Below are 26539 nucleotides of genomic sequence, written 5' to 3'. Positions count from 1 at the left end.
AATTTTTTCACTGTATAAATGATTTCAACCTTAACCTTTTTAATCAAAATTCAAAATCTATTTGAATAAGAATTGGTAGTTTATTTACTTGCCATTGTCCAACTGCAAAACTGAGCATCCTCTTGGCAGCCAGAAACTCAATGATCAGCTGATTATTGTTCCATTTACAGCTCTGCTTGGAGTGAGCAATATGCAACGTAACATTCCCGCCAGAAGAGAATTTGTAGGTTAATTGGCTTCTGATGATACTGATCTTAATGTCTGTGTTTTTGCAGTAAGGAAATATGGGCTGCTAAACATTCAGTGGAAGGCCATTCCCAGTAAATGTGAAAGCCCAACGATGCACAGAAAATCTGAGGCCATGGTTGACGTATTTCTAAATAAGATGTTATAAAGGTCCCATTGTTGGTTACTGAGATTTATTTCATGTCCAGGAGATGTACAGCATATTGTTTTTGATTTGGCTCCTTAAAATAGGCTTTGCAAAAGCTATTTGTACTTTAACATTCATACTATGCTGAATCTTAAATTTAATGGGAAACAGCAATGTTCCATGTGGCCATTTTCTTATTACCCTTATTGTGTGAATATTTACATATCTCTGGGGGCACATGTACCAAGGACGGGGGGTAACACAAAATAAAGTTGCTGCTCTTCTCATCCAAGCTTATATTCAGTCATTAAGAAGGGTATTACATTTCATTAGAGACTAATGGGACTTGGGTAGAATCTACATTTTAGTTGGTTTTAGTCCAGTGCTTTATTTGTTATTTATTTTTTGTACAGGTGAATGCACTGCTTCCTACTGAAACGTTTATCCCAGTTATTAGAGGTCTACTGTCCAATCCACTGCCTTCTGTACGGCGAAAAGCTATGGATCTCCTAAACAACCAGCTACAGCACCATACAAGGTGGCAGGAAGAACAGGTACGGATAAAGTAATTTGCAGTTCTGTAGCATTAAGTACATTTTCTTCTCCGTTCGTGTTGGGAGTGAAGCCCAAAAAAGTATATTGCCTTGCCAGGCCAGGCCAGGCCAGGCCAGAATCCCCTCATTTTTACCACCATAATGCACTTTCCAGTAAAGCAATATTGTTCAACTGGTCACTCTCTAATGCACTTCACTGGGCAATGTCTGTGGCCTTCAAAGGGTAGTCCCAGGGCTTGGCCAGCATTGTGGTTTTCAATACCCATACCTTACTGAGAATAGTGGGTAGGGAGTGTTTATAAAGGGTGGGACGATTCCTTACAAAATGAGATCCCCATATTTCTGTTCCTTTGTGTAAGAGACACATCTTGGCAAATTTTGAGATTACATTTAGGGTAAAGACACACGGAGCTACTAGTTGCAGCTACTTGTTACATCTACCATAAACAATGCTGATCATTTACTGATTACTGTCTCTACAAGAGTTTTACCATAGGCAATTCTCAGTATGTATGTATATGTATGTATATCTTTATTTATAAAGCGCTACTTATGTACGCAGCGCTGTACAGTAGAATTCATTAATACAGACAGGGGGGTTAAAGATAATGGATAAATACAAAGTACAACAATAAATACAAATAAATACAAGGTACAGTTGAAATAAGAGTCAGAAACACAAGATGAAGGAGGTCCCTGCCCCGTAGAGCTTACAATCTATATGGGAGGGTAACTAACAGACACAAATAGGCAAATATAAGTGCTATAGGTCACAGTGGGTGACATTACAGTATAAGTGCCAGTTTCCAGATCAGGTGCTGGGCGAGTGCTCCATAAGGTAGTCGTTAAGTTTAGTTTTAAAAAGACTGAGGGAGGATTGTCTATGGCAGGGTATTTTCTGGCATTTAGTAGCCGTGACAAGTAGCTGCTACTAAGTAGCTCTGTATGTCTTTGCCCTTCACTCCAAAAACAAAGGTTATAGGGTTTGTTCACCTTTGTGTAAACTTTTAGTATGATGAAGAGGGAAGACAGTTTGCAATTGGTCTTCATTAGAGGCAGACCGAGTTGGCCGGACACCCTAGGCAACCCGGCCACCACCTCGCCCCCAATGAATCCCCACCCCTTACCCTGGACACACACGGGGGGAAAGCACAGTGTGCAGTAACAAATAAATTATGAAGACCAGTTGAAAAGTTACTTAATATTGGCCATTCTATAACATAATAAAAGTTGACTTAAAGGAAAACTATACCCCCCAAACAGTGTAGGTCTCCATAAAAATATATTGCATAAACAAGCTGCTTAATCTAAATAAACCATTTTCATAAAAATATACTTTTTAGTAGTATGTGCTATTGGGTAATCCTAAATAGAAAATTGCCATTTTAAGAATTAAGGGACGCCTCCTGGGATCATGGGATTCACAGTGCACACAAACAAGCCAAGGCACTTATACATGCTAGACCACATTAGCCAATGAATGGACAAAGTTCAGCCTTTTGCTTTCACACTACTTCCTGTTACAGTTAGAGCTGCATTATTTCTGGTCATGTGATCTCTAAGGTAGAACACAGCCCATCACTAAATGGTGAATCAAGGGAAAGGATTTAGGAGGGAAATATTTACTAATATATATCAGATTCTGGCAAGATTCTTTAATAGGTTACTTAACATAATATAAACTATCTGTTGGTTAAGTAATCATTGTGAGGGTGTAGTTTTCCTTTAAAGGTGAACTACCCCTAACTGGTTCCTGATAAAACTTGATCATAGGGCTAGTCATTTGACAGCCAACTGTGCATTTCTGGGCTGAAATCCACCCTGAATATTTGAACAGTTCCTGCCTAAAGGGATGTTACCTTTATATACTGTGATACTTGGTGAGTCTATTTATGTCACAGGCTAAATCCTTGCTTAATTAAACATATTTCCTGTAGCAACATGGCCACTTGTTGGCATCATTTGTTTTGTGAGTAGTCAGTGCAAGGGAGCAATTGGCTTTTCAATTGTCAGGAGCAGAAATTACAAAAACAATGATCAGTCTCTTAACACTGTCTGTGATTGAAACTGTCAAATTATTTTCTATGAAACAGCTGATTGAGTAACTGTACTTTTCAGGGAATAGTGAAGTATATAACTACGCCATTGTGTAAATATGACTTTCTTATAATTTGATCCGCTTTCATGCACCCACCTCTGTAGCTCCATTGACACTGACAAGCCCAGCATCAGCCTGTGTGGAGCTACATAGAGCGATGATTGGCCCCAATATCTCAAAAGCGTGCATTTGTAATAGAGCCTGCACTCCAGTTGCGGCAAACAATTTTTAAAAAAATTTAAAAAAAATAGCCCACTACAATGCAGCTCCCGGGGTGAGCAGCCATGTTGTTTTTTTAAACTATTGTTTCCCCCAACTGGAGTGTGAGGGAATCAATTTCATTGTGATGGGTGCCCTTTAGGGATATGGTTGCTGGTTTGGAAAGTGACATTAATGGCTTTGTCCTACTGGGCCTGCTCAGTTGCCTCTTAGACCAAATCCCCACCTACTTCAGTAATAAGATTAAAACAACAAGGAACTTTTTGGGAGTTGATAAAGTTGTTGCCTGCCAGCCAGTGAGACAGTGGTTGCTTTGGCAAGGCTAAACCTGCAAGATGAGATAGTAATACTTTGACAGAATGTTGAGGAAACAAAACTCTTAATATTACAATTGGTAAGTCTATAAGAAATAAAAGTTCCTTGAATTGTCTCTACTCTGTCTGTCTGTCTCTCTGCTTGAAATACAAATCCATTAGAATAAAATATATTACTGAACAATGTGAGTAAACTGTTTTTACTTCTGTTTGTCTTTTTTCTAGATTGAATTGATATTGGGCCTGAATAAGGATCTGCTTTCCATTGTACATCGCAAACCGAATGTGGAGGAGGAAGAGCAGGCAATTAACAGGCAGACTGCCCTATACAGCTTGAAGCTTCTCTGCAAATGTTTTGGCCCTGAGAGACAGCAGGTGTTTGTGTCTGTTCTAAATGCTGCCGTTGACCTCGTTTCTGCAGAAGAGCCAGAAGAGAAGAACGTGCTGGGCAGTGCTCTGCTGTGCATTGCTGAAATTACCAGCACCATCAAAGCTCTGGCCATCCCACAGTTACCCAGGTATCCTGCCAGGGGTTTACTATGTACTTTTAGTATCTCAAGAGGGCATTATTTGTGGCTTAGTAAATTACTGATATACAGTTCATTTGCAAACTGCAGTCTGTCACGGTTTTTTTTTTGTTTTTTTTTTTTAAATAATGCTTTTAAAATGTTTCCTACTTTTTAACATGGGATTTGGTTGGCTAATATAGGAATTATACTTAAACACTATCTGAACTGCCAAAACATAATATAAACATGCTTTTATTTTACACACACATACCTGATTCCGCAGATCTAAAGGAGATAAGTCTGTCTTTGTTTGTAGTTCACTCCGAAATCGCCTCGAGAGGCAACTTCTGCGATCGCGGTGCCGCATATGCCATCCCACCGGCGATTTACATTCTCGCTAGTGGGATGTCATAGAGATGTCGGGGACATTAGTCATTAGTACACAACAGAGATTTGTCACGGGTGACTAATCTCCCCATGTGCCACAGCCCTTAGGCTCACAGTGTAATGCCACCCCTCCCTCACATGTTCCATTGTGATTGGTGGATTCAGGAACTTTAAGGGCCTCTACTTTCCAGAGAATGCATTTGTTGCCCACTGTGGAAAGCAGAGGGACTCGAAGTCCCAGAATCCATTAGTAGGGAACAAGGTGTGGGGCTCTATTACATAGTTACATAGGGTTGAAAAAGAGTCCATCAAGATCAACCCTTCCAAGTAAACCCACACACCTATACTGACCTATCTATACACTTACATACATAAACCATATATACCAACATCAATACTAACTGTAGATATTAGTATCACAATAGCCTTGGATACTATGCTTTTTCAAGAACAGAATCTGCCATTACAACATCACTAGGAAGGGCATTCCCCAACCTCACTGCCCTCACCATGAAAAACCACCTACGCTGCTTCAAATGGAAGCTCTGTTCCTCTAATCTAAAAGGGTGGCCTCTGGTCAGCCTAGGGGATGTTTGGAAATGGTTAGTTCAGAATACTGTGGTTTCCTTTCTGTCTGTGGAAATGGGTGTATTTGTGTAAAAAAGAATATGTATGAAAGTGCAGATAGTATTTTCGTACCATATTTTTTCCACATACCCAGTTGAATGAGCTGATGTCCAATAGTGGGGTATATTTTCCCTTTAATGGCTTTCCTATGGCAGATCATAGAATTTAAGCACCTGACTATCAGAATCATAGATGTGTATAATATGTATATCTTATTGTAATAATATGCACGTGGGGAAGTAGAGGGAAGTGCCTGTGTCTCTGTTCTGCCTCTCTATAAATGAATTCTTAGATTATTGCTGCCTGCAACAGCAGTCCATGCATTGGACACAAGTGACATGCATACTGAATCATACCTTAGTGCAGGAGCAGATTCCATTTTGTTCTGCTTGGTTGTACCCATGTGTATTCAGATCTGCATATAAACACCATCACATTTCCTTTTCTTTCCACACATTACATGCTTCATTTCTATACATTTGATGCCTGTTCAAAATATAATAAAAATGTAAAATGTATTGTGAATTAACAAAATTGCAATTGCATTGAATAAATGCAGTGTATGTGTTCTTTTGTATAACATACTTTAGGGCCACTCTCTCTATGTAAACATGTTATAGAAAAGCATCTGCTTCTGTATTTGGTACATTTGGGACTGAATGCCCCCAGATTAATATTTGTCTTATAATTTTTCACAAATACCAGATAAAAGTTGAAACTGTGCTTCTAGTGTGCCCTTGTAACCATTCCTCTTTCCCCTCTGTATTACAGATTAATGCCAGCTCTGCTGTCTACTTTGAAGCATAAGAAGGAATTGCTCACCAGTGAGATACATCTACTCAGTACCGTGACTGCTCTGCAGAAAGTAGTGGAGACTCTGCCTCACTTCCTCAGCCCATATCTGCAAGATTCCGTATTGCAGGTATATATGGCCCTGTGACAGTGTGGGCACTAGGCATGGGCTGCCCTCCTCACTCCCCAATCCCTCTTACCCCTCGCTCCCCCATCTTTTTTTTTTGTCTCAGTACAGGTATAGGACCCATTATCCAGAATGCTCGGGACCAAGGGTATTCCGGATAAGGGGTCTTTCCGTAATTTGGATCTCAACACCTTAAGTCTGCTAAAAAATCAATAAAACATTAATTAAACCCAATAGGATTGTTTTGCATCCAATAAGGATTATTTATATCTTAGTTGGGATCAATTCCAAGGTACCATTTTATTTCTACATAGAAAAAGGAAATCAGTTTTAAAATTCTGAATTATTTGATTATAATGGAGTCTATGGGAGACGGGCTTTCCGTAATTCGGAGCTTTCTGGATAACGGGTTTCCGGATAAGGGGTCCGATACCTGTACAAATAAATATTGTGCTTGCTGATTCAGCACTCATGTTGATTGGGAAACGATTGCAGTCTGACCAATATCTTCCCATGCCATGTTACCAGGCAGAATATTTAGTTGGGCAGAGAAGTTTAAGGGGGGGGGGGGTTAGGATAATATGGAACAAGGAGGGCATTTCTCACTAATGGCCAGCCATCACAAATACAGGTATGGGATTCATTATCCGGAAACCCATTACACAGAAATTCCAAATTACAGTAAGGCCATCTCCCATAGACTCCATTTTCAGCAAATAATTTTACTTTTAAATATAATTTTTTTTTCTCTCTGTAATAATAAAACAGTAACTTGTACTTGATCCCAACTAATATATAATTAATCCTTATTGAAAAAAATCATTTAAACATTAATTAAACCCAATAGGATTCTATTGGGTTTAATTAATGTTTAAATGATTTTTTAGTAGACTTGAGGAATGGAGATCCAAATTACAGAAAGTTCCCTTATCCAGTTAAAACTTGTCCCCCGAGCATTCTGGATAACAGGTCCCATACATGTATATCAACTTTATGTGGCGTAAAACGCTTGAGGAAAAGTGCAATCTTCCACTGTCACTTCACTATAAATATACAGACTAAAATGGCGTTGTACACAGCTTTATAAATTTGCCAGCTTATTTTACACTGCTTTTTACACTATTGTAAATCCTTTCCTGGTACTTATAAAATTCAACCCAGGGATTTCCTACATCCCCCCTTCCCCCTCAAAGTCTTGTGAATTTATCACTGTGCCACTTATTCCCCATTCTGTTGCAAACTGAAATAGGCATCACTACCAGCTGGCAATCAGGTCTACAAAGCAAATGTGTGTTTTGTTGAATACACTGTTCTGCACCCAGTCACTGTAATTGGTGGTTTATTTTGTGGTTATTTAGGTTACCCACCTTGACAAGATTGCACTTAAAGTCGGTCCAACATCTCAGCTATCTGCAAGAGTGACGGTATTAAAAACCACTTTAGCAACAAAACTGGCGCCCAGGGTTCTTCTTCCAGCCATCACCAAGTGTTATTCACAAGTTGTGGAGTCTCAGCAGGTGAGAATTAAAGGAATAATGTTGTGGGAAAACATGTTTTTTTTTTCAACACACATCAGTTAATAGTTTCTCCAGCAAAATCCTGCATAGAAAAAAAAAAGATTTTTTTTTTTTATATTTAATTTTGAAATTTCACATGGGGCTAGCCATATTCTTCATTTCCCAGGGTGCTACAGCCATGTGACCTGTGCTCTGATAAACTTTAGTCACACTTTACTGCTGAGCTGCAAGTTGGAGTGATATAACTCCCCTCCCTTCCCCCCCAGCAGCTGATCAGCAGAACAATGGGAAGGGACCAAGATAGCAGCTCCCAGTAGATATCAGAGTAGCACTCTATAGTAAGAAATCCTAGTCCAGCCTGGGACTCCTCCGGTTACATGGGAGTAGGAGAAACAATAGGTTATCTGAAAGCAGTTCTAATGTGTAGCGCTGTCTCCTACTGCAAGCTCAGACTCAGGCACAATGCACTGAGATGGCACCTACACACCAATATTACAACTAAAAAAAATACATTTCTTTTAAATGGTAGAGTGAATTATTTGCTATGTAAACAGTGTAATTTAGAAATCATAACAGTATCCCTTTAAAGATCTGTGCCTTTCTATTTGTCACTATATACTCCTTATTGATTTAGCTGTGCATCTGTATGCCAATCAATACACACACAGAATAGAGCCTAGACAATTGTAAGCTGATTATTTTTGTTTCCTGCCCAAAGTTAAATGCTCTTGGCATGCCATAGTGAATGACTTCTAATGTGAACATTTGTTCCTGTTCTTAATGAGATAACCTTGCCTAACCTCCTTTTAAAGTTTTTTTTATACTAAAAAGAAATGTACACAACAGCTTGTGTTTGTTTGCCACAGGCTTTAATGTGCAATAAAACCAATTTATTTCGCTTTTAACATGTAATTTGCTGGAATATTAAAAGTAATGTAACTCTTAACAGTTTGTTGCAAACACTAGAATATCTGGAAACCCCTGACCCCAAGCATTCCAGATTTTTAAATAGGATGAAGGTTTGCACACTGTGCTTGTGTTTCTTGTGTGCAAACCCTCATTCTATTTAAAATTACTGTTTCTCTTTCATTATCAGGGGGACACAGGCACTGGAGGGTTAACTTCACCTTCCGGGAGGACAGGACACTAAAAGTACAAGAGTCTTGACAGCCCTCCCAGGGGGCCAGCCCATCTCTCCTCCGCAGGCTACACCCCCTCTGGGAGGCTGTCACCACCCAGTTCTTTTAGTGTCCTCATGGGAGGTGGACACAGCTCCCCTTAGGGGAGCCATTTATTTAATATCCTTTATTATTTTTTATTATTTACTTGTCTAAATATGTTTTGTTTCCACAGCACTGGGGCAGCAATCACGATTCAGTCCCCAGTTGGAGCTGCACAGAATGGGCAGGAGCTACGGCTCAGTCCCATCTGCTCCTTTGGGGGGACTGCGGGTGGCAGCCGCAGGCTGGTTTTCAGCGCCCTGCTTGAGGTGGCCCAACACCACCCTCCCCCCCCCCCCGTGAACCCTTTTGCGGGTCGCGGGAGCGCGCGTCGCGGGTGCGCGCGCCGCGGGAGCGCGCATCGCATAAATGTGCACGCACTGTTTCTGCCGCTCTCCCGACTGGCTGTCGGGCCCTGCTGGTGCTGCGCACAACTGGTTCAGCACAGTGCTGTGGGGGTCTGTCTGGTTCAGTCTGGTGTCATTTGCTATCTAACACGTCTCTCCGCCCACTTGTCAGCCATTGGCCCTGACTTCGCGCCTTCCTTGGAGCTGGCTTCCGGTGGAACCTGGGTTTTCGCGCCAGACTCAGACTTCCTCCTTCTCTTCCGTTGCCTGTCGGCTTCTGCTGCACAACTCCTTCTTCTCTGCTCCGGATCTCTCCTCCCCAGGCTACAGAGCAGGTCCTCCTGCACCAGAACAGAATCCAGGCCAGTATCCTCTTGGGCTCCTTCTCTATCTCTCCTAAATTAAAAAAAAAAAAAAAAAAATTTTTTTTTCTCTTCCTTTCTCTCTCCCTTTCCGCACCCATGGCAGACCCCACAAGGGAAGGTCCTAAGTTGCGCTCCACGCAGACTTCCACCAAGGCGCAGGTCTCCTTCCTTGCATGCGCCCGTTGTCGCGCCAGGCTTCCATCTGGGCACTCGGAGCCTCTCTGCACTACCTGCTCGCACCCGCCTCCTCAGCCAGTCCCCGCCCCCACAGACAACTCAGGTTCTTCTGCTCCCATACCAGAACCTCCCTGGGCTCGAGAGCTTGCACTCTCAATGTCTTCCCTACAGGGTCTGGCTAGGCTCCCTGACACCTTAGACAAATTTCTTACCCAGCTTACCTCCCAACCCCCTACCTTGGGTGTTTTGGGCAAACGTAAGACTCCCGGCATTCCTGCTCTTCTGCACTCCGACGAGGAGTCAGAACCTGCAGAGGAGGGACAGATCACAGAGGATTCTTCGGAGGAGGAGCCCCCTCAAGAGATCGAGGTTGCTCCTTCCGATATGGATAGCCTGGTTGAGGCCGTCTTATCAGCCCTCCAGGTCTCTCCTCCCACCGCTTCAGATCCCTCCACGGATCTCTTTAAGCGACAAAAGAAGACCTCCAGAGTCTTCCCCTCTCACGATCAGCTCTTTTCGGTAGTTAAGGAAGAATGGGCTGCGCCTGAGCGCAAGACTAATACCTCTCGACGCTTCAATCTCCTTTACCCCTTTACCAAGGAGGATATTGACCTCTGGTCATTGGCACCCACAGTGGACCCCCCAATCTCCAGATTGGCTAAATCCACCACCATCCCGGTACCAGATGGCGCTGGGTTTAAGGATCCAATAGACAAAAGTCTCGAGGGTTTCTGCAAATCCATCTTCTGTGCCGCTGGTTCTGCCCTTAGGCCGACCTTCGCCTCAGCTTGGGTCAGTCGTGCCTCCGAGGTATGGGCAGACCAACTTTGTCAGGCTGTCCTAGAGGGGTCTGATCAGGCTTCCATCCTACAACTTGCTGAACAAATCAAAGAGGCCTCCCAGTTTGTTTGTCAGGCCTCCCTTGACTCAGCAAAGATGATTGCCAGGGCTTCCGCTACATCCATCGCGGCCAGACGCTTTCTCTGGCTTAAACATTGGTCAGCAGACCTAACTTCCAAAAAGTCATTGGTCTCCATTCCTTTCTCTGGGAAGGTTCTCTTTGGTACCGAGCTTGAAAAAATTATTAGCCAGGCAACAGGAGGTAAAAGCACTCTCCTTCCGCAAAACAAACCAAAGACTCAGCCCCACCAGCGGCGTTTCTCTCGCTTCCGTTCCTTTCGTTCCAAACAGACGAAGCAGCCACCCTCCGATAAGGGCTCTTCCTTTCGGAGCAGAGGCAAAAGGCCTGCCTGGTCCTCCGGTAGACAGCCCCAAAAATCCTCCGCTGACAAATCTTCCAATGCATGAAGTTTTCTCCACCCCCCGAATCGACAGAGTAGGCGGCCGTCTCCTTTCGTTTCGGGAGGTGTGGTCTCACCCTTACACAGATTCCTGGGTGACAGAAATTCTTACTCGTGGCTACTCAATCGAGTTTCAGTACCCCCCGCCCGAGCGGTTCCTTCTCTCCCCTCCCCCCCGCAACCCTGTACGCAGGGCAGCCTTCTGCAAAGCCATCACCACCTTACACCAAGCAGGAGTCATCACTCCTGTTCCCAAAGAGGAAGAAAGACAGGGGTTTTACTCCATTCTTTTTTGCGTCCCCAAGAAAGATGGGGGGGTCCGCCCAATCCTGGACCTCAAGCGACTCAATCGCTGTGTCCGAAACTTCAAGTTTCGCATGGAATCCATTCGCTCAGTCATTGCAGCGATGGAACCAGGGGAGTTTCTTTCCTCCATCGATATCAAGGACGCGTATCTTCACATTCCCATGAACAGGGGTCATTACCGATACCTTCGCTTTGCCACTCTGGGAAAGCACTTCCAGTTTGTTGCCTTGCCATTCGGCCTGGCAACAGCTCCCAGGGTATTCACGAAAGTTCTGGCCCCTGTCATGGCGCTTCTCCGCTCCCAGGGAGTATCAATCACTCCCTACTTGGACGACTTACTTATCAAGTCCCCATCCTCCCATCAGAACCGCTCAGATCTATCCAGAGTAATCCAGACCTTGCAACTACACGGCTGGATCATCAATTTCAAGAAATCATCCCTAACACCTGCTCAGAGGATGATTTTCCTGGGCACGGTGTTCGACACCCAGCTTTGCCGCACCATTCTCCCTCTGGACAAGGTCCAGACTCTCATGGCCCGGACCCAGTCCTTAGCCTCTGCCCCGAGGGCTTCCCTCAGGACTTGCATGCAAGTCCTGGGCTCCATGGTCGCTGCGATAGACACCGTTCCATTTGCCCAGTTCCACACCCGGCCACTTCAACGATCAATCCTCAGTCAGTGGGACCCAGAGAGCTCAGCTCTGGACTCCCCAGTCTCCCTTCCCCGGTCAACGAGGAAGGCACTCTCGTGGTGGATGCACCCAGCCCGTCTTTCTCTGGGCAAGCCCTTTGCCATTCTCAACTGGACTGTAATAACTACAGATGCCAGTCTTCGGGGCTGGGGTGCAGTTTGCCAGGGCCTGACGGCTCAGGGCAGATGGCTACCCTCAGAGACCTCACTTCCCATCAATGTTCTGGAGCTCTGCGCCATCCGTCTAGCCCTGCTTCATTGGACAGACCTTCTCCAGAGCAAACCTCTCAGGATCCAGACCGACAATGCCACAGCTGTGGCATATGTCAACCACCAGGGAGGTACCCGCAGCAAGGGCGCCATGCAGGAGGTCTCAAAGATCCTGACCTGGGCAGAAGAACATGTCCCTGCAATATCGGCAGTGCACATTCCGGGGGTGGACAACTGGACAGCGGACTTCCTCAGCAGGGAGACTCTGGATCAGGGGGAATGGGCTCTCCACCCGGAGGTATTTCAGACCCTTGTCTCCCTCTGGGGAACCCCGGAGGTCGACCTCATGGCCTCCAGAACCAATGCCAAGCTCCCCAACTTCATCTCCCGGTACAGAGATCCAGTTGCCGCAGGGGTAGACGCTCTCACAGCCCCTTGGCCGTTCGCCTTCGTCTACGTCTTCCCCCCTCTGCCCCTTCTTCCCAGAATCCTCAAGAGGATAAAGCGGGAACGAGTCAGGACATTGCTCATTGCCCCCCATTGGCCCAGGCGAGCCTGGTTCGCCGACCTAATCAACCTTTCAGAGACCGATCCCTTACCTCTCCCCAACCGTCCAGATCTGCTTTGCCAGGGCCCAGTGTTCCACCCGAATATTCAGCTGTTCCATTTGACGGCCTGGCTCTTGAAACCTTAATCCTCAAGAGTCAGGGTTTCGGGGACAGGGTGATCTCCACCATGATTGCGGCTAGGAAACCCTCTTCCGCGAGGGTTTACTACAGAACCTGGCAAACCTACATCTCATGGTGCTTCACCCACCACATTCCCCCCAATCGTTACAAAACAACTCACATCCTCAGTTTCCTCCAACAGGGCCTTGAGAAAGGCCTCCGTGTGGCGTCTCTTAAGTCCCAGATCTCGGCTCTTTCGGTCCTTTTCCAACGCCAGATCGCGCAGGATCCTAACATCAGGACCTTCCTCCAAGGGGTCACCCACGTGGCCCCTCCGCTGCGACTACCGGCCCCGGGCTGGGACCTCAACCTGGTACTCTCTGCTCTTCAAGGGCCCCCCTTTGAGCCACTTGCGCAGGCCTCTGACACCCTCCTCACCTGGAAAACAGCATTCCTACTGGCTATCTCGTCAGCCAGGCGGGTGTCCGAGCTTGCAGCTCTTTCCTGTCGTGCCCCCTTCCTTGTTTTCCATCAGGACAAGGCCGTGCTACGTACCCTGCCTTCCTTTCTCCCCAAGGTCGTCTCGGCTTTCCATCTAAACCAGGACATTGTGGTCCCTTCCTTTTGTCCTAACCCTAGGAATCCGAAGGAGAAAGCACTTCATTCCCTCGACGTTGTCCGTGCATTAAGATACTATGTTCATCGGTCTGAGGCGTTTAGGAGGTCTGATGCTCTACTCATTCTTCCCGTTGGCCCACGAAAGGGCCTAGGAGCTTCCAAGACCACACTTGCCAGGTGGATCAGAGGTACGATATCCAGAACCTATCAGATCGCTGGCCAGCCTTCTCCCCTCAGGGTTACAGCACACTCCACCAGATCGGTGGCAGCCTCCTGGGCAGCAAAGAACCTGGCCTCTGTGGAGCAAATTTGCAAGGCAGCCACATGGTCCTCCATTCACACCTTTACTCGTTTCTACCAGGTGCATGTGGCGTCCTCGGCGGAGGCAGCCTTTGGCAGGAAGGTGCTCCAGGCTGCAGTGCAGACTCAAACGTAGTCCATCTTCCCACCCTATTTCTCAGGGACTGCTTTTGAACGTCCCTCCAGTGCCTGTGTCCCCCTGATAATGAAAGAGAAAGAGGGATTTTTGTTACTTACCAGTAAAATCCTTTTCTCTCTTCATTGAAAGGGGGACACAGGCACGCCCTCCCTGTTTATAATTGTTAGTGGAGAACTCCCCTTGGAGTGTTCTCTGTGTTGGAGCTCCTCCGTGAACTCTCCCCGGTGGGGGCCCTTCCAGCTCCTTGTCCTGCTTGACATTGGGTAATGCATTTTTCCTATACACCACGGGATAGCGTTGTAGCCCAACCGGTCAGTTTCCAGTTAACTGTTCGTTGTTTTTTCCTGGTTTCCTGGTTCATTATCTATTTTATACGTTCTGGGTGGTGACAGCCTCCCAGAGGGGGTGTAGCCTGCGGAGGAGAGATGGGCTGGCCCCCTGGGAGGGCTGTCAAGACTCTTGTACTTTTAGTGTCCTGTCCTCCCGGAAGGTGAAGTTAACCCTCCAGTGCCTGTGTCCCCCTTTCAATGAAGAGAGAAAAGGATTTTACTGGTAAGTAACAAAAATCCCTCTTTTTGGTTCCCTGTATAGGGGCACTGCTTTTGGGTTTCTTGCACCAAACACCTATATTGTTGTTTTTTTGTAAGCAAAGTGAGTGCCCTCCATGTATATTTACCAAGCTTTCCAGATAACAGATCCCGTGCATGTGTGTATGTGCAGTCTAAGGATATTGTTCAAGGCTACCTGTAGGCTATGGCATATACAGTATATATGTCCAGGCCTGGACTGGCATTTAAAATAGACACTGGCATTTCAAATACACAGAGGCCCAAATAGCCCCCTACCAGCCCACTAAATAGTGACTATCTGTGGCAAGTTTGGGTCTAAATCTATAACTAAGCCTATAACATTGTGGCTTTTTATTTATTAAAGAAACTACAAACATTCCTGAAACCTAAAAGCTTAAACAAAAGACAAAAAATAAAAACAATAAGGTTATAATAGCTCTGCTGAACTGAAACAACTACACACTGTACAGCAGACAAGAACTTTATTATGACTATTTTCTGTAAAATGGGACATTGGAACATATTGTATTTTTTTATTACAATATAAATTTATTAGGAGTTGGTACATTTTTGCCCACGCCACATACCCAAAATTGCTTCAGACTTCTCGACTGCGACTCCGACTCCACAGCTCAGCTGTCACAACTGTGAAAATATTTAGTTAATTTAAAATGCCACACACAGGGAAGGGCAGCAATTCATTTGTAATATTTGAAAAATATCTCTAATTGTAGGGGTGTCTTACAGCCTTATTCACCCCATATTGGTGTTGTGACACATTCTGTGGTTACATTTGATTTTCATGGGTTAAAAATGAGTTAATTTGACTTTATTTTACACTTCTGCAGAGTTGCTTGGGGTCTCTGATGGATATCCTGAAGGAGCACATAGCTATTATGGAGAAGCAAGAGCTCTCCTCTCACCAGTCTGAGCTTACTGCTTTCTTTTTAAAGGCCTTGAATTACAGAGCTGAACATACTGAGGTAATTTTTATAGATGGTTTGCCATTACAGTCTTGTATTTAATAAACAATAGATATGTACAATGTGTTACACTTAGTACCTGCATAAGGTGAAATGCTGCTTGCTACTTGTAAATAAAGTAAGGAAATATGTCAAGCCATCAGGAAGAAGTAAAATGACAGAATCAAGGCATTTTCAGAATAAAATGTAGTTTATTTTTTTAGGGTTTTTTTTTTTTAATTTTTTGCCTTGATTTCAACACTGTTGCTGAAAGTGATTTTTGCTAACATACAGTTAACTTTTTGCATCTTATAGAAGGATCTGGAGCAAGTGGGTACCAACGAGGGCCATATCATTAACTGTCTACTCATCATGGTGATGAAGCTATCAGAGGTCACATTCCGGCCTCTCTTCTTCAAGGTACGGCAATATAGATGCAAATGAGTTTGGACATGTCACTGCTTCACTGTATTTGAGAATAAACATCTTATTAATTGCAGCTTTTTGACTGGGCAAAAACTGATGACGCATCAAAAGACAGACTCCTGACCTTCTGCCGCCTGGCAGACTGCATCGCCGATAAGCTGAAAGGGCTCTTCACATTGTTTGCAGGCCATTTAGTAAAGCCCTTTGCTGACATTTTGAATCAAACTAACACCATAAAAACAGGTATGTCTTGCTCTTAAATGAATTATGCAATTTACCAGTGGTTATATATGCAGAAAAATGTAATAAATGATAAGCTGCACCTCTATTTTAAAAGCAGAACAGCCATTTTTATTTAAAAGACATTATCATTATCCACCTCCCATGGCACAACTTGCATGGTTATATGATAATCCATTTTAACAAAGGGTCATAAAACAATAATAAACAATATTATAGCGGGTCCCCATTCAGTGTATATTTTTCTGCAAATAACAGAAGATGGACTTTTCTGTTCTCCTGTTTCCTAACAGTGTTTTCTCTCATCAGATAAACCATTTTTTGACTCAAAGAACAACACTGAGAAGAGCTGCTTGTTACTAGACTATGTCATCCACTGTCTCCACAAAATCTTTCTATATGATAACCAGCATTTCCTGAGCAAGGAGAGAACAGAAGCATTAATGATGCCATTGGTAGATCAGGTAACTGCTGCTTTGTGATTGCAGTTTGCTCATTCACCTATTTAGAAATGTCTGCAATAATGCATGGACCCTAAAAGAGAGTGGTTTAAACCTTTCTCAGAATGTACTTATGCGAGTGCTTTGTTTAAAACACATTTCCTTGAACTTTTTTAGCTAAACATGGATGCGTACAGAGTTGGTAGGAATGGTTTAATACTTGGGCCCATATGACATGGTGTCTTGCAACCCCTTGCATTGTGGGTTTTTAGAGGCTGCATTTTCTTCAGGGCTGTTTGGCTTTAAATTTTGTTTATGGCAAATCACCCGCACCCCTAATAGCTTGAAACCCCTCACTTTGCACCATTTCACTGCCCAGTAGTACTAAGTTAGATGCTTCTCATTTTAATCAGTATTATAATCTTTACAATCAGCTAAATATGAACTTATGAAACTGATTATGGTATTCTCTATGTTTAAGTTTATTTTACTGTTTTGTTTTTTCATTAGCTTGAAAATTTGCTTGGAGGAGATGAGAAATTCCATGCAAGAGTGAGCGAGAGCTTGATACCATGCATAGCCCAATTCTCTGTTGCTATGGCAGATGACTCCCTGTGGAAACCTCTCAACTATCAGATCCTCTTGAAAATGCGACATTCTTCTCCCAAGGTTAGAAAGGTCTTTGGAACAAAATACTCGAGGGCATCAAGTTTAAAGAGCGTGTGTGACAGGCAGCATTGTGTATCTCCTTGTAGTTTCGCCATATCTGCAAGCACAGTGACGTATTTGCTGACGAGCACGTAGGGTCAAGGGGAGGGTTTTTGCAGTAAGGGTTTTGAAGGAAAGGATTTTGCAGCAACTTTACAAACGTGGCGGCTGCATTTCCTGAGTAGACGAATGGTTTATGAAGGGGAATTTCTACTTAAGAAAAATATATTGGTGAAAGAAAACTGAACGATTTGATTGCGCTTTAGTTTCTTCAAGGCTGAACTGTTCGCTTTTAAATTTTGTGTCTATAACAAATGATCCAGACCTCTAATAGCTTGTATTGTTGCCTTTATTTGTCCTTTAACTGTTGCAATTTTTGCCTGCAGAATCGTATATTTTACAAACCCTGAGTGTAATGATTGTTAATTTTAATCATGACCCTTAAACTCGTTAAGAAGGAAATGGCCCTTGTTCACCATAAAGTAAAAATGGACCAAGTCACCATAAAGTAAAATAACGGCTTTTTTCTTCCTTTAACAACTTTCAATTCCTTCTGTGTGGCAGGTTCGGTTTGCAGCATTGCTTGCTTTGATCGATTTAGTTGAAAAGCTCAAAGAGAATTACATGGTCCTGCTGCCTGAATCCATCCCTTTCCTTGCAGAACTCATGGAAGGTAAACCTAGATATTAATATTTCTCCTTTATCATGCAATTTTTGTCTGCAGCATCTTACATTTTACAAACCCAGAGTGCAGTGATTAATTGTTAATATGTATTTCCCATTATCTGTTCAGTGTAAGCAATAGCTGAATAGTTTATATGTGCTTTCAAGGACATATAAACCCCATTTTTAGCACAAAAATCTGAGGGTTTTGACTGCAGCACAGTGTTTTCAAACACTAATTATAAGCTTTCACCCAGCGGCCATTTTCCCCCTCCAGTGCCATCACACAGCTCAGCCCTACCTGCTGGCCTCTAAAAGTAAAGTGCACACAAGAAAGAACACAGATAGACTTTACATTGATGGAAGATGCTGATTGAATTGAGCACAGAAATAGATAAGCTGTCCCCTCAGTCAGGAGTAGGAATGACATTCAGGGGCAGAGCCTACGGCAAACTCTAATTATGTTATGTGACCACCTAATTAACCCTTCAAGGCAGCCTGCAGATAAGCTACAGATAATCCGCCCGTATGCTTAAAAAAAATGTTCTCATTTTGTCTGCACCTGGAAGCACGGAATCCACATGCAACCGATATCAGCCAACAAATGCGAGGCTTGCCATTTGTTGGCGGATAACGGCTCTGTGTGTGCCTGCACCCGGGTGGATTCCGTGCTTCTGGGTGCAGGCACAACAAAAGGATTTTTGAAGCGTACGGGGTGGATTGTCAGTCTGCTGTTATCCGCAGGCTGACAGGCCACTTCATGTGCCCTTGCCCCAAAGGAACAGTAACAACAAAAAATTGAAGTGTATCAAAATAATAATTACATTATGTACTGCTGGTCTGCACTGCTATACTTTATATAAACAAAGCTGCTGTGTAGCCATGGGGGCAGCCAATCAAATTGAAATACTGCTAAATAGCACAAGTTACATTGCAGATAACTGATAAGCTGTGTAGATTCCCATTGTATTCCATGTAACGTGTACCTTTTCTCATTTTTTCCAGCTTGATTGGCTGCTCCTGTGTCTACACAGCAGCTTATTTATATAAACTATAGTAGGGTTTTATTATATATTATATATATATATATATATATATATATATATATATATATATATATATATATATATATATATATATTTGTGTGTAAGGGTTTTTTTCAGATTTTGTGTAATTTTATAAATTGGAGATTGATACATGGATCAATTTGTTTAATTACAGATGAGTGTGAGGAGGTAGAACAACAATGCCAGAAAACAATAAAGCAGCTGGAATCCATTCTAGGAGAATCACTCCAAAGCTATTTTTGAATGAAGATGTAAAGGACAAGAAATACTTTCTGGGCGTGTGCATTATTATTGACCTTTTAAGCAAATATGAAAGATGTTAACATGGCATGTTACAATAAGGTTTGGTATAAAGATAAGATTACTTGTGCTATTTTAAAGCACCAGTTAGCTTTGCTGGCCAGACCGTTATTTTGGGGTCCCCCTTATATTGATAACCCCCCCAGTGACACTGCTACGGACCCTGCACCAGATCACAGAAAACAGTTTGGCAATTGCTGGGTAAATGTAAGATAAAATAAATTTTACCTGTGTGAGCAAATGTTTATTGTTACATATTTTAGTACAAGACAGTGATGAAAACATACTTAGGCTTAACTCTTTGGGCTTGCACATAAATGGTTTAAGGAATGAACAATTCTTAGAAAATTATATTGGTAACAAGAAAGGATAAGGAAGTAAAATAAAATTAATTTTGAGCGTTTAAAACTGCTCAAAATGATCGGTTTCTTTACAGTGGCAAATTTTCTTTGGGAGCCCCTATGTATAAGGGGCCTCAGCCTCTTTTTTGTTCATATTTTTCTTACAGGATTTCCATGAACATTTTTTTTTCTGTAAATCCACTTGTAGATTTTCCTTTGTCTAGGTTATGTCAGCTTGTTTCAGGAACATTGGGCCACAGATATATAACAATAAAGCATGGGTACACTTGCAGGTTGAAAAGTTGGAATATATAATTTTAAAATAAAAAAAATTAAAAGTCCTCAGATTGATAAAATAAATCACAGCTTTCTAATTACAAGGGTGTCTCAATAGTAGTAAAGGTCACAGTTATTCACAGAGCGCTGGCACATTGGAAGGTTGGTTGAACCAAATAATATCTATAAAACAAAATAAAAGGAAGGACGTGCTTCCCTAGTGTAGTATACTTGGAAAGTGATATTGTATTAAAAAATGCACTTAGAAGACATGTGGCACAATCTAGCTCATCAATCAATACTTGGAAGTAGCCCAACAAGCTTCATCATCTGTAGAGAAATCATCAGGGGCAAAATTCATACTTAAAATTACTCTGCTTTTATAACCATTGCAAGCCGAACCAAGAATCCTGGGAAAATTGCAAGTACCATAACCAGAAGGGATAGCATGTTATTAAGGGTTGCCCAAAAGAAAGATGGTTTCCCCTCCATACAGAAAGTAAGCAGCACATGTGAGGACTCCCCCCCCCCCTTTTGATCATGTACATTGCATAAACCCACTCCTCATAGTAACATAGTAAGTTAGGTTGAAAAAAGACATACGTCCATCACGTTCAACCATAATGCCTATATATAACCTGCCTAACTTCTAGCTGATCCAGAGGAAGGCAAAAAATCTGAAGCCTCTCTAATTTGCCGCAGCGGGAAAAAGAAATCCTTCCTGACTCCAAGATGGCAATCGGACCAGTCCCTGCATCAACTTGTACTAAGGGCTATCTCCCATTACCCTCTATTCCCACACTTGCTAAAAAGCCATCCAACCCCTTCTTAAAGCTATATAATGTATCAGCCAGCACAACTGATTCGGGGAGGGAATTCCACAACTTCACAGCTCTTACAGTAAAAATTTATTTCTGAATATTTAAATGGAACCTTCCGTCTTCTAAACAGAGTGGGTGCCCTCATGTTCGTTGAAAGGACCTACTGGTAAATAAAGCACTAGAGAGGTTATTATATGATCCCTTTATATATTTATACATAGTTATCATGTCACCTCTTAAGCGCCTCTTCTCCAGTGTAAACTTACCCTTAAAGGGGAAGGAAAGGCAAAGTCACTTGGGGGTGCCAAAATGTTAAGCACCCCCAAGTGACTTTAACCGCTTACCTTGTACCCCGGGCTGGTGCCCCTGTTAGGAGAAAATAGCACCAGCCCGGGGCACCTGGAGCGCAGCGCTTCCTCCTTCCGCTTTCCACTTCCTAAACTGCCGGTGGCCGGGCATGCACAGTAGAGCGAAAAAGCCGACTTAAATGTTTAAGTTCGGCTTTTCACTCTACTGCGCATGCGCGCGCAGCGAAGCCGGAAGGAGGAAGCGCCGGCAGCTACCCCGGGCTGGTGCTGTTTTCTCCTGACAGCGGCACCAGCCCGGGGTAAAAGGTAGGCGGTTAAAGTCACTTGGGGGTGCCTAACATTTTGGCACCCCCAAGTGACTTTACCTTTCTTTTTCCTTTAATCAGCTTAGTTGCTCTTCTCTGGAACCTCTCAAATTCAATAATGTCCCATTTGAGCACTGGTGACCAAAACTGAACAGCATATACTAGATGGGGCCTTACCAGCGCTCTGTAAAGGGGAAGGATGACCCACTCCTCCCGTGACTCTATACCCCTTTTAATACAGCTCAAAACCTTGTTTGCCCTTGCAGCTGCTGCCTGGAATTGCTTGCTACAGCCAAATTTATTATCTACAAGGACTCCAAGGTCCTTCTCCATTATGGATTTGCCTAGTGCAGTCCCATATAAATGGCTTGCATATTTTTACATCCCAAGTGCATGACCTTACATTTATCCACATTAAATCTCATCTGCCACTTAGCCGCCCATATTGCCAGTTTGTCAAGTTCTTGCTGCAAGGATGCCACATCCTGGATAGAATTGATTGGTCTGCAGAGTTTTGTGTCATCTGCAAACGCTGATACATTGCCTATAATATAATGAACAAGTTAAAAATGGACCCAGTACAGAACCCTGAGGGACCCCACTGAGAACCTTACTACAAGTAGAGAATGTACCATTAACAACCACCCTCTGTACCCGATCCTGTAGCCAGTTTTCTATCCATGTGCAAACGACTTCACTAAGACCAATGGACCTTAGTTTAGAAAGCAGTCGTTTGTGGGGAACGGTATCAAATCCTTTGGCAAAATCCAAATAGATTATATCTATTATATAGCTTCTTACTCACCTCATCATAAAAAGCAATTAAACTGGTCTGACATGACCTGTCCTTCATAAAGCCATGCTGATTACTGCTCATAATGGCATTCTCCAGTACATAATTTTGTATGTGATCCCTTAACAAGCCTTCAAATAACTTGCCCACCATGGATGCCAAACTTACAGGCCTATAATTGTCAGGCTGAGATCTTACTCCCTTTTTAAATATAGGAATGACATTACCATACCTGATGAAAGCGAGTCTGAGAATATTAGAAACAGAGGCCACTCTAGCTCTACGCGAGGGTGTATTCCATCTGGCCCAGGTGCCTTGTTCACATTTATCTTGTGTAACCCTTTAAGCACCATATCCTGTGTCAACCACTGTGTAGTTGGAGCTGAGGCAACAGTGCAGCGATTGGGTGGGACTTGGCCCTCTGGCTCCTCTACTGTATACACAGAAGAAAAGAACTGGTTAAGCACATCTGCCTTTTCTGTATCCGCTGTAACCATATTGTTACTATAACTCAATGGGGCCACACCCTCAACCTGCATCTTTTTACTATTAATATACTTAAAAAACTTTTTGAGGTTAGTTTTGGCCTCTTCTCATTTTCTATCTTAGCCTTCCGGATTACATTCATTAAATGCAGCTACTGCCCCTTTGACTTATATTTCTTAAAAACTTTCCTTTTTTTCCCTATTAACTTCTTTACCTCAGAGTTAAGCCACATATGGTGTTTCTTAACACTTCGACTTTTTATTATTAAAGGAATAAATTGAGAACAGTAATGATTTAATATCATTTTAAATGACAACCATTTCTGCTCTGTGTTTTTAGAGATCACTAGATCCAATATAGCATGGTTCCTGGTTGGCTCCTCGACAACCTGTGACATAAAGTTGTCATGCAGCAAGTTTATAAACTTGTTCCCATTTACTGTCCTGGCAGTACTATGGCGCCAGTCAATATCAGGATAATTAAAATCCCCCATTATTATCACTTGCCCCAAACTCGCAGCCTTTTCTATTTGCACAGGAGCTGAGCCTCCTCCTCTTCACTTACATTAGGGCAGTGGTTCCCAACCTTCCTAATGTCGTGACCCTTTAATACAGTTCCTCGTGTTGTGATGACCCCCAGCCATAAAATTATTCCTAAGACCATCGGAAATATGTGTTTTCCGACCCCTGTGAAAGGTTTGTTCGACCCCCAAAGAGGTTGAGAACCGCTGCATTAGGAGGTCTAAATCATACCCCTACCATTAATTTGGTGGATTCTTTACTCTTCTGCGAGAAGCTCAACCCATAAGGATTCAGCTCCCTCTGCTACCCCCATCACTTCCTCCTTGATATTTGCTTTTAATTCCTGCTTAACGTAAAGACACACCCTTCCTACCACTACTCCCCCCTACTGCTGGCTCCCACGGTGCTCTAAGAGTCAGCCTGCTCTATACATGCTAGCTCATAGATTATTAAAAGCCGCAGTAAAACTCCAAAAGTTATAAAAGTACAAAGAAGCTATGCGGGTTGCCTAGCAACAAAATGCCAAGTCGGTAATTAAGAAACAACAGAAACTATACCCTGTCCCAAATGGGGTGTTAAAGGGGGCCGCATATATTGCACAAATTTTCTAGACCAGTGCTGTCCAACATCCATGGTACCAAGGGTCGATAATGGAAGCCAGTGTTGACCACTGCAACCAAAAAAACAAATATTTGGTGCTAACTGCAGTGATATCTCCCATCCTTCACAAAAATTCAAGAAGTCATATTAAGCCACACCCTTAAATCCTTAAGTCTCCTCCTCCCCTATGGCTAGCACAGCAACACCCAGCACATAATTACACACCTTAGGGACCATATAATAATTATTTCCAAATGCTACCAAACCCCCACCAGGATCACCTCCCACAGGCAGTGTAGGGCAAGGAAGAGTATGGCACACACAGGCAGCTAAGGGCAGGCAGAGTATGGCACACACAGGCAGCATAGAGCAGGCAGAGTATGGCACACACAGGCAGCATAGGGCAGGCAGAGGATGGCACACACAGGCAGCTAAGGGCAGGCAGAGTATGGCACACACAGGCAGCATAGATCAGGCAGAGTATTGAACACACAGGCAGCATAAGGCAAGCACAGGCAGAATAGGAAACAAGACAGAAACCTATCAGGAACATGCAAGTAACTAATCAGGACCATTCTGAGATAAACAGCCATATGGTTCTATGTACAGTGTACACAATTTTGGCATCACTCCTACAGTCTTAAGTGTGAACAACTTGGGCACTTACAGTCTGAAGTGTTAACAATGCAAGGGATTACTGCTCTGAACTATATAGGGCCTGAATCTGAGGTGTGATTAATGCAGGGGGGCTGTTAATCTCAGTACTGATACCATTTTAAGCAGTGACAGCAGCTAGGCTTTAATGCGGGGGGGGGGGGGGGGACAGCAGGCCACCAGTTATCACTGGTCTAGACCAACTGGTAGGTTAGTTATAAAAAGCAGGTTGATTTCTCCAATTATAAATACAATGTTTAAAGGAGAAGGAAAGGCTAAGTCACTTGGGGGTGCCGAAATGTTAGGCACCCCCAAGTGACTTAGATCGCTTACCTTTTACCCCGGGCTGGTGCCCCTGTACGGAGAGAACATCACCAGCCCGGGGTAGTAGCGAGCGATTCCTACTTCCTATTCGCTTGCGCACGCATGCGCAGTAGAGTGAAAAGCCGAACTTAAACAAGAAAGAGCTTTTCACTCTACTGCGCATGCGCCGGCCAACGGATTTCAAAGGCAGAAGAAAAAGGAAGGAGGAAGCGCTTCCTGCAGGTGCCCTGGGCTGGTGCTTTTTTCTACTAACAGGGGCACCAGCCCAGGGTACAAGGTAAGCGATTTAAGTCACTTGGGGGTGCCTAACATTTTGGCACCCCCAAGTGACTTAGCCTTTCCTTCTCCTTTAAAAGTAAACTCTAAAAAATAATTAAAAAAATTCCTAAATAAAGGATCCTATTAAAAAGCATACTGCATCATGAATGTCTATAAAATAAATACAAAGAAATTTCTTTTTATCATTCAAATACATACATGGGACAAAAAAACAAAGGGAAATAACTCATTCTTGGGTATATACTTAGATCAAAATAAAATCAGACATTTAATTCAATCCATATGGAGTTAATTTACTTTATGGACGCAATAATTTTCTCATATAATTATTTGATTAAATTCTACATCAATAATGTGTAGACCTTTTAGTTCACCCTTATGAAATTCAACGATTTTTTACAATTTTTAGCCTATGTTCCCTAAATCTATCTTCGTTTGGTGTATGTATCGTGTACCACAGTTACAGCTTAACAGATAAATAATAGATTAATAGATTAAACAGTTGGGGCACAGAAGGCTTGAGCCAAAGAAAACCACTGGCTTAAAGGGTACATTTAAAAGGCCATATTGTATCTCCAGGTATAACCAGATAGTGCAGTTTGCAGTTGAGGCTTGTGGGATTCGCACAGGTGCATATTTCTTGGCTTTTTCTACTGGGGGCTAAGGATTCCCCAGGCTACCAATGGAATGTAAGCATACAACTTTAGTGACTTAGTAAATAATCCAGCATTAGCTACAAATCATATCATTCTGATAAGGAGCTGGCCTAGAGGGAAAGTGCGGTTTTAACCCTTTGCATTTTTGTTTATACTCTTATAATATTTTTTTTTATATATTTTGTTACTGATTTGAGCCATATTTGCTTATCATCACTGTATCATTTATTTAATTTTTTTGTCTTATTTCCCTACCTAACCCAGTTCCTTTCCCTTCCCAGAATAATTATATTTTACACAAGAACTGTGTTTTGGATATTTATTGTACATTTAATTACATTCAGCTGCATATACAGGTATTGTTTGAATATTTAAAAACCACCCTGACAGGAATGAGACGTATTTTCACTCTTGTGTTTCCTTCTTGCTATTCAGGGCAGTCCAAGGGTAATGCCTCTTCAGGTTAACGGTATCAGGCCCTTTATTTGCAGAGCCTGCTTTCCAACCCACCCTCCCTTTTACCCTGGCAGCACTACCCTCCAGTCATAAGCTCCACCTATTGGACTTCTCCAAATCTGTCCATTTCCATTCCTTTCGGCCACAGGGGAAACAGCTGTATCCGCAGTGCAGATCCAGATTCCCACCAGGCTTTTCTAGCATTTTCTTTTATAATTTACAGCTTAATCATCAAGCCACATCTTCCTAGGCTTATTTGAGGATTCCTTTTCTTAAAAACCTCCATCCTGTTCTGCCTTTCTCCATCTCGCTTACTTCATCCTTTTTTCTGTATTAAAAGATTAAGAATAGAACATTCAAGTTTTTGGCAGAAATTAATTAAAACAAATGCATTAAATGTATTAAAAGAATACCTACTTATGTCGATGACACGTTCTGTATATAGCAACAGACACGAGAATTCCAACACAAATGATCATAAGTGA

General features: G+C 42.9%; 1 non-coding gene across 1 annotated transcript in view; it reads left to right on the top strand.

Moving 5' to 3' along the window:
• heatr1 overlaps positions 1-19916 on the top strand; it is a 51916-nt gene extending 32000 nt beyond the window's left edge. Inside the window, exons 35-45 of the transcript XR_001170885.3 lie at positions 787-927; positions 3784-4076; positions 5853-6003; positions 7359-7517; positions 15277-15411; positions 15706-15810; positions 15891-16059; positions 16366-16520; positions 17007-17165; positions 17769-17877; positions 19089-19916. This is a non-coding gene — a transcript (HEAT repeat containing 1). The remainder of the gene's footprint in view (positions 1-786; positions 928-3783; positions 4077-5852; positions 6004-7358; positions 7518-15276; positions 15412-15705; positions 15811-15890; positions 16060-16365; positions 16521-17006; positions 17166-17768; positions 17878-19088) is intronic.
• Positions 19917-26539: the final 6623 nt, after the last annotated feature.

Source organism: Xenopus tropicalis, chromosome 5 (genome assembly GCF_000004195.4).
Source record: "Xenopus tropicalis strain Nigerian chromosome 5, UCB_Xtro_10.0, whole genome shotgun sequence".
Taxonomy (NCBI): domain Eukaryota; kingdom Metazoa; phylum Chordata; class Amphibia; order Anura; family Pipidae; genus Xenopus; species Xenopus tropicalis.
This window is presented reverse-complemented; position numbering and strand designations above follow the sequence as displayed.